An 11792-nucleotide genomic window follows, 5' to 3' on the forward strand; every position below is an offset into this window, starting at 1 on the left:
TTGTTCTGGAATTACTATTGTTCTTAATTTCAGCAATTTTAATTCTATCTTTACATTGATGCATTTTAATTTCTGTCTTTCACATTCTGTCTTTTTATTTCTGTCTTTAATTTTTGCAAATTTAATTTCAGTAATTTTAATTTGCTGCAATTTAATTTCTCTTATTTAATTTCAGTAATTTACATTTCTTTTATTTAATTTCTATCAATTAATTTTTAAATGGAGGCGTGTGGCTAAGTAGGTCTTGGAAGGCAATGACAATATCCAGAGCCATGAATAATCTAAGCAAACCGAACTCCATTGCTTAGTTGAGGCTATGAAATTAGATAAAGAATTTTTACTAAAACATTTAGATTTTAATTGGGGTATATGCCTAACTCGGAACTCTCATGCCAAGTATGTGAGTTACCCAAATTGGAAATACTATCATACCATACTCAAGTCTAAGTGTAATATATATGCATTTTTATTTATGATGGTTGCTTAAGTTAGATCTTCTCATGTCATGTATGGAAGATGCTAGAAATATAACCATCATCATCTCAAAATATAATTAATAGCAAAATTATGTAATCTAATTTTCTAATACGATGATACTATAATTTTATGCTTGCTTGGGGAATGAATGGATCGGCACTGAAATTATGGGTGGCAATTCGTGTTGGCGGGTCGTAATCGTGTCGTGTCGAGACACACGTATAACACGTGTCAGGTTAACCCGAACACGACCCGTTTAATAATCGTGTCAAATTCCTTAAACTCGAACACGACACGTTTATTAAACGTGTAACACGACACGACCCGTTTAACTAAACGTGTCGTATCGTGTCGTGTCACCTGTTAACCTGTTTAACCCGTTTAATTTAAACAGGTCATGTTGTGTCACCTGTTAAACGTGTTATTTAGTTTTAAACGTGTTATTTCGTGTATAATCGTGTTAACGTGTTCAGATCAACCCACTAACCCTTTTAATTAAACGTGTCATTTCGTATATAATCGTGTTAACGTGTTCGGGTCAACCCGTTAACACGTTTAATTAAACGTGTCATTTCGTGTCTAAACGGGTTAGACGGGTTGACCCGCCTAAGACACGAAAATAATCGTGTCATAAACGGGTTGACCCGTTTATGACCCGAACCCGATTAAGCCCAACCCTAACCCGCTTAACTTCGTGTCATGTCGTGTCGTGTAATCGGGTCGTGTCCAAAATTGCCAGCTCTAACTGAAATTGTCTTGTCCCAAAATGTTTTATTTTCAATGTTAATTCACTATCTCAATTTTCCCTCATATCACATCACATTACTTCACAATTTACTTTCATGCACTATCTTTACTGTTCTTTTAATAATTGACTTCCTTGTGGATTCGACCTGGATTTACCAATTTTAAAATTTGTACTACATAAACCTTGTACGCTGGCGAATGTGACCCCTTTGTGAGTGTGTCTTTAAGATAGTTAATTATTACGCAAGGGTAGGAGTCGAACAGAATGCTAGATAGCTTAAAAGTTTTTACGCAAGTGATTAAACAAATGTACACTCAAACTGTTGTGGGATAACCAAACACACCTTAGCTAAACATGCGTTAAAAGAATGCAAATAACCTCTGGAAGACCCAAAAAAGTTTTTCGGGCAAGGCTAGCTAAATTTCAAAGACTCAGAGTGTCTTTGAGGCCTTCGAGGCAATCCCTCAGAAGGATAGTTTTTGGGGCTTTTGGTCCCTGAAGAGACTTTCAAGCCCTTTGACCCTCATTCGTAGACCTAAAGAGCTAGTACCTCACCTGGAAAGTCAAGCCAGTTGCGTGTGCCACATGTCCCACTTTGTCACGTGGCCTAGTCCCTGACGCTTATAAATACCCCTTAGATTCATGCCCTCGAGATACAAATCTATCTCCTGAAGACCTATACCTAAAACCAATCCCAACTCTTTAGATCCAAACCCTTTTGGAGACCTCGAAGGCACAAACATAACCCATCCGCATTCTATCTTCTACATCATAGTAGCATCTAACTTTGCCATCGAAGAGCCTGCGCGAGAAAGTTCCCCATGTGCCTTCTAACTGTTTTTGTGCCACAGACTTCCCGAAGACTCGAAAGACCTATTCAGGGACAACTAAGCAAGAACACCTCCCGGAGACCCCCACAGCTCTCTCGGAGCTAACCTAGCCAAATACCTCTTGTTCGAAACTTCTATGGGGCCACTCATTCCTGAAAACTCTTTAGGTCACCATCTATCCAAAGACCACATCTTTGGGGAATTTTCCAAGGCATCCATCCAGCCCTCATGGACAACGAATCAAGCCTAGCCTTGCAAACTCAATTCTCTCGGATAGTGGATCAAGCCATTCTCCAACTGGACACTTGCTAGTGCCACTCACCAGCATAGACCTTACTTCCTATTTTCTCGCCAGTCTCTATTGGATTGTTTCCTAAGACAAACAAATTTCATTGTTGTATCCTTACAATAACAATTTAGCATCGTTTGTGAGAAACAAACTAAAAGTCTCCAACATGGTGAGAAAAACAAGATCTTTTCGCACAAGAGAGTCCCAGCTTGAGGCCACACATATTAGTCTTCCTAGACAGCGAGATGCTACTATTGGGGAGTGCATTTTAATCATTTCCCCAAGATCATTGGCCCCGGGCCTTACAGTAACTTCTTTACAACAAAGACAAGGGAGCTGAGAGGCTATGCAATAGTATTCGTTAGAGCAAGGCTAGTCCATTGACCGTTCATTGCCAGTACATGTTTCCCCTGCATACCCAGCCTCTGCACACCTAGTGGACCTCCGAACAACAAGGACATTCCTTTAGGTAGGTTATTGAGTCTAATCAACCCAGTGGTGCAAGAAATGTTCAGGTTGATAAAGTTGTAACCCAGGAGCCAATCATAAGAGTTGTGAGTTGGCCGCGTCTCATATAAATCTCGGACATATTTTGATTAATAAAAGTATTTTTCTTTTTAATACTTGGAAATACGTTCATCTTTATATTTTCCTATTTAGATGAAGCCTAACGAGTATAGTAATGTCATTTGAGTTATGATGAAATTATACAAATGAAACTAAATGACTGATGTTTCATTCTTAAACTATTTTTGGTTATAGGACTATAGAGTGGGGCCTCTATAGTATCGTCAAGACCGGTACATACTATGCATGCTCGTAAGAAGGGTAGTTGACGTGACGCCCCGTAGATTTTTTAATGGATTTTACCATATTAATTTTTGAAGCTTAAATGCGAGAGACATTAAATAAATTCGTTAATGAATTTCCATCCCTTTTTTACATGAGATAATTTAAATGTCTTTATATTTTTTCAAATTTGGAATAGTAGGTTGGGAAAAGTTTAGATAATTACGAGATGTAGGAAAATAGCCTTGCGCCTTGGTCTTTTATTTTCTTTCTTTCTTTCTTTTTTGTGATTCTCATTACTTATTTTCAATAGCCAAAATGAAATCAATGTAGAAAAATTTACATATCCAATATAATAAGACAATAAAGAATCACATGTTTATTTGTCTAGTAGTTAAACTTATAAGCGTCCACCATATAAAAATGGAAACCAAAGGTCTCTCATAGTTGATGATTTCAATAATGTTCTTTTAGGGACATGGAATAAGGAATATAGTACATACATGATTTTACATAATAATTACCATATTGTAACCTTTGCCTTTTTCTTGTAAAAATAAATTTCCAAAACTTTCCAAATAGAAAATAGTAATAAACTAAAGTGGTCTTGAGTATTACAATAACTTGATTTTCACAAAGTAAATAAAATAAGTGTAACATTAAGTAACCGCTTTCCCTTTGCCCTTGCTTGAGCTCGAAGTACCTGACACATCTAATGCGCCTGAAACGTTGAATGTTCTAGGGGTATAAAACACCCAAGTTAGATATAAATATCTAAGTGAAATGACTCAATATCGTAGTGTGTGCAAATGCATTATCTAGTATGTCATGAAGCAACCCAATGATAGTGACGCCAAGGTGTTGCAAATCACGCTTGCCGACCATCATGTCATCACAAAGCCATAGCCATCCCCGACTTCGGATGGTGTGGTCCAAGACCACATACATGATACAGCCCATCTTAAGTCATTAGCCATGATGTAGTGATTTATGTAGCATGGAAACGACTTAGCTGTTTCCCCATTTTCAAAATGTTTTTGAAACACTTCATGTTCCCATTTCGGACCTTATTTATGCCTTTTTTTTAGAAAAATGTTTGTTTCCGTGTTTTTATTTCGTATCAGAAACGTTTCCTATTTCTGTGCAACATAGGTAATGATGCATGTCCAAGTATATAAAAATGCGAACCAAGGGAAATAAATGAAATGAGAACCACCTAAATTAAAGTACAACATGCAAGAAATGCAAGAGTTCACAAGAGTAGGAATCACCCACCTCAGTTACTTGACATGGTACTGTTCATAGCTGTTGATTAGGATTCTTTGCATAAAACACAAGTTTTTGTAAATCTAATGTTAAATATTTTTACATAAGATTGTAGATTTTAATTTTTTTTTATCTTTTTGGAATTTTACAAGTAAAATGGAGCTTGCACGCACCCTCACCCGCCACCGAGAGAAGGCTCACGTGCCTGTTACCCGCAGGCAGGGCTGGCGTGTGCACTGCACGTGCCGATTATCTTTCCCGATAACAGTCGATATGATGACGACCAACCCTCTATTTTTTGCCATTTTTTCACTTATTTTAACTTCGTTTTGCTCCTCACTTGAACTTATAGCTCCCTCTTTCTTCCCTCTACCCAATTATAACCTTAAATTTAACTTATCTTGTTGTTTTTCGGCGACCCAAACCCAGATTCCAACGAGTGCTTGTAGCTTCGATGAGCCCGATTTCTCCATTATTTCTTGATGAAAACTCCCAGTCTTTCTTTCAAAATGCTCATCACCCTCCTAAGAATATAATTTTCTCCACCAATTGGCCTGAATTGCCTTAATATCTTTGATTTTGCTCAATCTTATCCCAAGGCCTTATTTATAAAAAATTTGGGCCAATCACAACCTTCCACCATTTTTGCCACCTTATGCCTAGGCTTGAGAGCTCATGATGGCTATTCTAACTGACAATTGAGTTGTTTTGTTATTCCAGCAAGTCTTGTTGTAAGTTTCAATAATTTATACTTTGGCTCGAAGTTTTGTATTTTTACACTTTGACCCTTGAAACTTTTGAAACTTTAACCATTCGTGTGGCTCCTTATTTTAACCCTATTGCTCTTAGAAAGAGGTTTCTTTCACCATTTAGTGTCTCCTAAAACTATTCTCCAATATTTTAAAAAAAAATACATTTTTACCTGATTCTTCTTAAAATGATGATTCTATTCCTGAATTCTTGTGGATTTTTTTAAACATTTCTTATTTATTAAATCGCCCAAGCATAGCAAAGGTCTCGGGTATTACAATTAATCTCATTGACCATTTGTGTGGTAACACTAATGCAAGTGTGTAGATGCTCATTGGTGAATGAGTTTACTGAATAACCTAACCCGAGAATACCCAAATTGTAACTCTTACTAAATGTCAATTGGGAGTTCTTTGTGGCGACAGATGTTAGTAATCTTTTTTCCTGAGATACCACGGTTATCTTGTATGAGGAGCATCATTCTTTAATGCCACTGTATAGGGTCCAATAAGATGGATCTCTAATACTGTGGTTATTAGGTATGATCCGATTCATACGAATATAGGTGAGTATGCAAGATGAAATCTATCAACCTTAGCAATAATCTTGAAAGGTATATGCCCCATGTGAATGATAAAGTCATAACTCAAGAAGTCGTTAGGCAACGTGAATAGTTGAGAACTAATAAGAGTTATTAGTTAAATTATATGAGGTGTGGACTTAGCATTCATACACATAGTGTTGGTTATTAGAGGTTTGACATTTCACTATACTTTTAAACCATACTAGAGTATTATAATAGAGGGATCGAATAACACTGAAACTCGGCACGAAAAGGTTAATCTAAAGTGTCGTTTGCATTTTATTATGATATGGGGGCCATGATACATTGTTAGACATCAATCTTGGTCTAAGGGTAAGATGGTAATTCTGTCATGTGACGACATAAATTACGAATCATAATCAAAGAGTTTGATTAGGAATATTATTCTATAAACTGCTCTTTGTCATATTCATAGTGAACCTATAAAGTCACACACAAATAAAGAGAAGTTTTGTGATAATTCAGTGGGATCAAAAAGTGTTTTGGGCTCGGACGAATTCATTGGTTTTTTAGGCCATGGGATGTCAAAAGTTGTGCAAAAACGAGAAATGGGGGGAAAAGAGGCAACGGGTCGCATTTGGCATGGCTTGGGGCCAGCCTGCACGTGTCCCAATGCGTGGCAGGGGCTCGTGGAGGCGACCTTTGCAGCCCAGCGTGCGCGACCAACTTATTGTTGGGCTGGCCGTGACCTATCACATCTAGAACGCACCGGGACTTCATGTTTTACCCTAGTATGACTAAGGTTTGCCCTTCCCACCTATAAAAGGCCTCTTATAGCCTTTGCCTCTCACGAGAAAAATTACTTTTGAGAAAAATAAAAAGAAAATATTCGATTTTTATGAAAGATTAGGTTAGATCTTACGTTCTTGTTGGAAAAAGATCAAAAAGCGTGCTTGCTTGCATTCATAAAGCTTCTCTTTGGTGTGGATCCTTGTAGAGGGTGGGTGACATCTCACGGCATGCAGATCCAAGCTTTTCTCCCGTTGAATAACTAAAAGGTTGGTTTTCATTATTTATTTTTAATTTTGAAAAGATTATATTTTTACAAACTAGATCCATTCCTTTTGGCTTTCATGATTGGCCAGAGAGTTTGGTTGATCGAATAATTTTAAAATTTTCGCTACGTTTCGCTCCTTGAAACCCAACATAGGTCTAAGTTGATGTGCAAGGAAACTCAGGGGTCAGGAAGTCGTTGATTGTGTCTCTTGTGGAGTTCTAGAAATTAGAGCAGATGTATGAGGACTTGAGGAAAAGTGATGAAGAAAAGTCGAAGACGCTAAAACAATTGTCTAAATACTACTAAAGTTGCTGCCACAAGCAATTTTTCTAACAAATGTCATCTCTAATTGACAATTGTCATCTCTTCTGGACAATGTGAGTATTATACATAATTATTTTTATGTAATTAAGATATAAAAATTAAATCAAACCCTTGAAAGTAAAACTTTTCTTTAAAATTACTTTTACAACTGAATAATAATTTTTTCCTTAGCATATTCATTCCTCAATCAATCAAAAATAAATATTATTTCTAAGGAATATGAATAGAGAGCTTAGATATTAATTAAATCATAGAAAATCAACCATTTGTATAAATTAAGAATAAATTGCATTTGGTACTTATTATTTCAAAGCAATTGGAGATGTCCTATAAAGTACCTTGCAACTTTTCACTATCGATTAAATAAATATTATTTATAAGAAATTTGAATAGATCGCTTAAATTCTTAACTAAGTCATGTATAGATATGTACAATACATATAATAACATGTATATACATACAATGTATATATATATAATATATTGGCTTAAAGTTCACCTATTTGTATAAAATAAAACAAAATTTGCATTTAGTACTTATTGTAATATTATATAATATATATAATTTGCATTTCATTTGATTGCTTTAGTTGTATGAAATGGCAATGAAAGTGGACTTTGTGAGAGATATATCATCGGAGAAGGAAGCTTAGATTGTTCGGGTCCAAATAATCTGACTATGGATTGTTACAAACTTTATAGATCCTAATGAACTGAACACCATTGAGTTTGTTCTTTTGGATGAAAAGGTAATTTTTTACATTTTAATTTGTTAGTATAAATATTTTTATTTCAAATCTTTATATTTTCTAACTGTTGTAATAAGTGTTCTAAAAGGCAGTTGTCGTAATTCAGGCCAAATCAACACCCTTAGGTGTCAGGCCAGACTAATCGGGCCCGATCAACGTCTAGGTGGCCCACGCAGCTCCTAGTCGCTTGGGTCGATTATCATTCTTTCTCTTTCTCTCTCTCATCATTACTTTCTCTCATCACTTTCCCATTCACTTTCTCTCGTCGGACTTCTTGCCGCCACCAATCTCGTTGTTTCTTTCTCTCTCTCTCTCGCCTTGGATCGGGCTGTTCTCTTGCAGTCGGTTCTCGCTCTTCTTTCTCTGGTACATATGGCCATCTTCCTCCTTGCTACTTGCTGTGCTATCTTCGTCTTTGCTCCTTGCTGCAAGCAACAAGCCATCTCAACAAGTATCAGTCTCTTGGTTGGGTCATCCCATGGTGGCCCAACAATTGAACCAAGAGCCTCTTGGTTGCGGCCACCTAACCAATTGAACTGAGGGGCTCTTGGTTTTTCATCTTTCTTAGTTGTCTATTGAATCGTAAACAACTTTTTTCTTAGGCGCTAGGCCCCGTCTGGTGCTCGACTAGCGCTTAGCACATTTTAGAACATTGGTTGTAATTACTAGAGGGTGATAAGATCCAAGCATCCATAAAAAAGGATTTGATAAGAAAATTCAAGCCTTTGGTTAGTGAAGGAAAATCTTATATCTTTAATAATTTTTTAGTTGGTGAAAATAAAATGTCTTATAAATCTACTAGACATGCGTATTAAATCAATTTCCTTTACACCACCAATATTTGCTTACTTAGCTAATATTTATTAATCAAGATATAAACAAAAAAATGTAAGATATGGAAAGCATTTCAGATTTTTGTCATTTTTAATGTGTTTATTAAACTTATCTGGCGACTCTTGGAAAAGAAGTCACATGACTTCTTATCTAACATTTTTTATATATGTTTATCTCTCATCCCTTTCAGATAAGTATATAGGAACATACAAATAAGAGAAAATGATGCATGTGTTCTCCAGTACATTTTAAAAATTTAAATAAACAGTTTGATAAAAATCGAGGAATGTTTTACAGCTATATCTTGACCATTTCATATCTTGGTTTGAAAAATATTCTAATCTTATTTTACTTATTTTAACAAACACTATCTTAGAGAATCAAATATCCCTATGTATGATTTTGCGTTTGTCTTTTTCAATGGTTTTATTGAAACAACAGCTAATGAAACCTTTTTACTTGGTAAGGAGAAAAATAGTCTTCATCAATGAAAAAAAATCATACAGTTATAGTCTACATTAAACTATTACTTATAATAAAGAATGATATTAAGAGTCATGACTTATGATGGTGTTATCACTCATGTGTCACATCCTCATTGGAGGTGCTGTTAGGCAGAGGAGACAATGACACATGGTTTCTTTATCTCCTCCAATGAAGATGTGCCACATAACTAATAATATTGTGATCAATCATCACTCCTAGCATTATTCTACAACAAATATTATTCTTTTTTGTAAATGTGATTGGTGAGCTTACTGCACATAAATCATTTACAGCAGTAAGGTAACATTAATTTCCTATTTTAGTTTTAAATGAATTAAATCCGTTGGTATATTGTTAGTGACGATGTTATTTAATACTACTACAATGTCTAATCAATTTTTATACCATAAGTTATTAATCTTAGTTTTTTTCCATGGTATTATAACTCATTTTTTTTGTAAAAATTGTGAATTTATTGATTCATAGAGTGGGTATGTTTTGTTTAAAAAGAAAAAAAAAAATCAAATGTTCTAAAATTTTTAGTATTTATATCAAACATATTCACTGATCCGTTTGACAGGTGGTGAATATTTTTTTTTATTTGACTCTATTTACATAATATGCCTTAACTTAATTTTAATTTATCATCCAACGATTAAGTTTCTTCATGTTACTTATTATGCAATGGTTAATCTTTTTGCTAATTTGTTGGTAAATTGTTGGGGCAAACTATTTTTTCTTTTCATTACCCATAATAGATACTTTGAATTTTTATTTTCTCTTCACTATGTGTCTTTGCTCTTAAGTATTTTAATTGTTTTAAGTGTGCACTACATGCAAAACTTATAATATCTATTTATTATATTACAGTTATCTTTTTTCGGTTTTATTATTTTCTTATTTCTTTTTCTTGCTTGACAAAAATGTTGATAGGTAGAGATCTTTTTAGTTTAGATAAGTTCCTTTCTGGTATGTTTTTTTGCTTAGTAATATTAGAAAATTATATGTTTCTTTGCTTAGTAATATTAAAAAATCATCATTGTTTCCATTTTCAAATTTTTCATATTGCTCTTTTTTGCACTATGCAATAATTATCTTTAAGAGACTTCTTCAGAATTGACATGTTTTATTAATATTATGTAGGGAGATTGTTTAAAAGAGAGAAGAAAAATGTATTGTAGTGGGAGATTATTGTGTCAGATTGTGGCTGAGATGTATGTTTGACGAGTTATTTATAACTTGGAGTTGTATCTTGTTATACTTCAATTAGGAGCAGTCGTTCTAATAATTAGAAAATCATAATTTTTAAGATGTAATTTTATTTAGTTCTTAAAGGACTTGCATTGGTTTATTTGTTGTGTATGTAGATGCAAAGTAGTTGGATTGTTGTTATTGTTTAAATATAATAATTAAATTTATTTGTTTTAGGGAACAACTCAAGCAGAATGGCCAAAAGCTTAAGGTTCGGGGTACCATAAGAAGGTCGACAAGTGCCGGGCTCAATCCGTTGTTCGGGAAAACTAAGAGGATGTTTGGAGTCTCTAGTTGGCTTATGAGAGTTTCTGAGGGCCTTGCTCCTAGAGAGTTTTCGGGTGGCTAACTAGTCCTCTGCAGGGTCTTGAGAAAGGTGGTATTGTTGAATTTGTGGCATAAAAAGAGTTAGAAGGCACGCAAAGATCTTTTCCAAACAGGCCTTTCGATACCTAAATTAGATAATGATCTCATGAACCAGAAGAATGAATGTATGTATGCCATATCCATATATGATGTATGCTTCGGACGAGAGTCTTCTCATGGTTGTCGAGGTGATGAGGTGAAGGTAGCAACGAGACGACAATTGCATCGACAACCATTAGATTAAATTAATTAAATTATTTTCTAAAGACCTTGCGTGCCTTCTAACTCTTTTTTGCATTGTTTGATAGCATTTTTTTTTTTCAGGGAACTCACTTTCCCATTAATGGTCACGTGAGACCATTTTCCTTCAAACCATAAAAATCAAATTTTTTGGGGGGAGGAGATGGAATTTTCCTGGCTATTGAAAAGGGCAGTAGATGGGCGACAGTTGGGGATGAGGAAGAAAGGAGGGTTTGTAAATTATTTTATATTTTATATTTTTAATAATTAATAAGTATAAATGTATAAAAAAAAAAATGCCAAAATTACGTATAAATTATTTTTTGAATAACAAAACAAAAATAATTTTGTAGTTTTATTTTTTTGAAAAAATAATTTAATTAATTTAAAATACTTTATTATTTTAATTTTTTTATACAAAATTTAATATTTTTTAATACATTTTCACCATAACTCTCACTATCTATTTGGCCCGTAGAAGAACTTATAAAAATTTAATTTAACACCATCCGACGGTGGAGTAGTAGTTTAATATTGAATTTTCCAATCGGAAGAAGCTGAGGATGCGAAGACGTGTCCGGCGTGGATGCCGAAACACACAGAGAACGGCCACGTACGAGTTGGGACCCATATCGGGCACAGCTGGACGCTCCTTTTTAAAGTCGCCGGACCTCACCCTCAGGTCCTTATAGCGTGTGGCCGAGACGACACCACCGCCAGCAGGTATACGTCTCTCTCTGCCTCTCTCCTAAAAAGTGCATGTGGGTGTCCTGAGCATGCCACACACCACTA

This window comes from Diospyros lotus, chromosome 12 (genome assembly GCF_014633365.1).
Source record: "Diospyros lotus cultivar Yz01 chromosome 12, ASM1463336v1, whole genome shotgun sequence".
Classification (NCBI taxonomy): Eukaryota; Viridiplantae; Streptophyta; class Magnoliopsida; order Ericales; family Ebenaceae; genus Diospyros; species Diospyros lotus.